This window comes from Triticum urartu, chromosome 3A, assembly GCF_056163025.1.
Source record: "Triticum urartu cultivar PI428250 chromosome 3A, HENAU_Tu73, whole genome shotgun sequence".
NCBI lineage: Eukaryota > Viridiplantae > Streptophyta > Magnoliopsida > Poales > Poaceae > Triticum > Triticum urartu.
Genome location: NC_141875.1, coordinates 280,800,978 through 280,804,433, shown reverse-complemented (window position 1 = coordinate 280,804,433; position 3,456 = coordinate 280,800,978).

The following is a 3,456-nucleotide window of genomic DNA, read 5'->3' as shown; positions in this document are numbered from 1 at the left end:
ATTACCCTCTGGTATCTCGAGAATATCTAAGAACTGTGTTGCATATTATGAGTCTTCATCAGCTATAATTTCTCACTGGTTCCAATTTTTCATGGGTTCTGGGTTGTCGTCAATCAAGAACATCGATAAGTGAATCGACTCCGAGCTCCGATACGATAACTCTAATAATTTTCGTTGCTTATGTGTTTAATAATCCTTCAAGTCATTCCTATCCTGATTGGCTATATCCTTATCATACTAAATTTTAACTGTGCTGCCTGGTCCTTCTTTTCGGAGCACAATTTTCGACGATGAGCTAAGCTTACGTCGATTTTCCTCATCATATCATTTTGCCTTAAACAACAAGCTTGATTTCGAGTTGTGTCATACCCTTGGTTCCAATAACCTTTTGCTTCATCATTCCTTTGACTTGATGTCATCGCTGATCGATTACATCTTCATGAAATCTCTCGACAAAGGTGCCGTGAACATCATCAACATTCTGGGTTCTTCCAAGATAGCCATAAAATTCTTGATGAGAAATACCGTCCTTGCCCATCGATGATTTGTGTTATCATCGGCAACTTTATTGCCCTCCCTCAAACACAAACTTGTTCATGTTTCATGTAGTACCTTGGGTTCCTTGCCATCTAGCTTATGTTGTGTTCTACCTTGGAGTATTACCATCTGTTATGTCGAGAATGTCATGGGAATGCACCACCTGTTAAGAAATTCTTGATGTAGTGATGCTTCTCGCCATCACCATTCTTTCTTGCCCCGTGTTGAGTGAACTCTGTTGTGAGAATTTAATATCTCTAGAAACCCTCTTGTTTCAAAGTGAATGGCCGATAGTTTCGTTATTGAGTCACCATTAGCCATTCTAACATTGATTGTACAACCCAACCCATATTTTGGGTGCACCTTTCAACCAATGTTTAACTGTGTATGTTTTCCTTGAGCATACCTCTTTATATCATTTGATCTGACAAATGATATCCCCTCATTCACATAAGAGTGGAAATCCATCTGTTGAGAATCTCAATGAATTGTCGCCGAGTCAATAAGCCACCTCCTCACCTCTCCTTGATTTTAATGATGAACTCTTGTTTCGGAACTCGCTCCCGCAGTTCAACTCCGAGAATCTTACAATGTCATCTTGACAACTTTGTTGCACATCTCTTCTCATGCATCCCGAGTCTGCGGTATCCTGACAACAATCAAAACTGAATCTCGGTCAGATATGATGGTTGGAACATATTTCCAAGAGTTATAACGATGGTCTTTATGTGACCCGGTAAGGTGATGTCGTGCCTAGCACACTTGGCCAGAGTCCCTATTGTTATAGATTCCTTTTCAGCAAGGTTATCCATTCTTCCATGAGGAAATTGTAAGACTTATCCTATAAGTTGTTTCCGATGAATCCTTTGTGTTTCCAAAGTCTGATCTTCACTGATGACCATGTCAATGCTATCTTGAAGCATGTATATGGTACTACGATTTTCAACCAGAACATTTGAAGCCCAATGCTAAATGTTTCCTGCTCAATTATCCAAACACCGCTGTATGGGTAATGTCATGAAATTTCTCTCCCCTATCTAAAAGGTTTTCTACATTATATCCTGTCATGGATATCATGCTCTGCTTGTCCTTGGGAAGGGTATACCCCTGGTATATGTGTCAAACACATTTTCCTTTCCATTGTTCTGTTTGATCTGATGATCACATTTTCCTTCCATTGATTTGTTTAACCTTCCTTGTGATCCATATGATCTAAGCAGTAATATTCTTCTGCTCATGTAAACACCTTGGTGTACAACCGTGTCAGTAAGACCCTGTTGCTTTTGTTGATGGCATTCCGGTAACCACCGATGGACGAGAACTTTGCCTATTGGTCCGCCTCTTTTCAACGAGCAGGAGAATGGTTCTCTTAGTCCCTCGCCCTTGGTACCAACGTTGTTGCCAACATAACTGACAGGCTACCCTCTGACATGTCTTGCTATCATGACCGTGAAAGATGTCAACGGCCTTCCTACTTTTAACCACATGGTGGGCCCATAACCCACAGTTCCACAGGATCGAAACCTGACTCTCTTGTACACCCATGTTGCCAAAGTTATTCCTAGAGCTTGACTTCGTATGTAGTTCACGATCCACCTGCCTAGTGATCTATTCTGGTATCAGACGCAATAATTATTCCCATTGCTTTGAACCCCTTTGACACTCTTTTTCAGGCATTGAACGATTGTCTATCCACTTGGAACTCCTTGTTGTACCTTCTTACCTTGCTCTCAATTTGTTCAACTCGAGAGATACTCATCTATTCATTCACGGGAAAACCCCAGACGATTACCCCTTATAGCATTCTACCATTGATGAGCTGGCCCTTGCCTATTCGTAAGAATGATGGAGATCCTGAAGAAAGGACGACAACTTCATCATGACACATTGATGCATAGGAATGAAGATGTCGACGCTATGGACCGACCTCTTCGAGAAGAGGAACCAAGACCGACAAGATTCGTTAGAATTTCGTAACCAGATCTTTCCCCCTCACTTCCCTCGTAAATCTCGGGACGAGATTTCTTGTAGTGGAGGAGAATGTGACGCCAAAATAATTAAGCTACAGCAATCCCACGTTAATGAGGCCACGTCACATCGGTTACTGTTGTTAATCTCGCGTTGATTCAAATCCATTCAAAATTCAAATTTAAAATAAAGTCAATATGTCAAAGTTTTCAAACGTTAAAACTAAAATGTTCTATGTGTCACAAATAATCCCTAGAAAATATTAGAGCAGAACCACATTTTTATAGAGTAATTAAAAGACCCAAAGTAAATAAAACAGTGGCTTAAACAATTAAATAAATGCCTTTTATAATTTATAAAGTATTAAACTATTTTAATTAGGAGTGAAACCTTTGGTGGCAATGGTAGAACTAGTCACACTACTTTCGGTGCTCTTGTAGGTATTTTGTAAAACAAAACCAAATGTGAATAAAGTTAAAACAATAAAGAAAAATGTACTAAAAATAAAAAGGGAACCTCCCCCCTTCAGTGGGCTCCGGCCCAGCTGGCCAGCCCAACTGGCCCACCTAACCTCCCCTGGCCTATATGGCCTCGTACCCCAAACCCTAACCCCCCATCGGTCCACTCACCCCACTCCTCTCGCTCCCCTCACCATCCCTCGCACCGCCGCACGCACAGAGGCGAGACGCCTCGTGCCTGAACGCCCCTCACACCCTCTCCTCCCTCTGTTCGCTCCTGCCACCGCTGAGCCGCGCCGCTAGCCTTTCCCGTCCCCTTGGCCCCGGCGCTGGCCTCTGCCTCCGCCGAACTCACGTCGCTCCCTTTCCCCGCAACTGCCCGACGCGCCCCGAGCCCACCGCTCATCGCTGTTGCCACTGCCCCGCCTGACGCAGTCGCCGCGTCGCCTCCGCCGACCGCCTCTTCGTCGACTTAGCCCATAGGAGGAAGCCC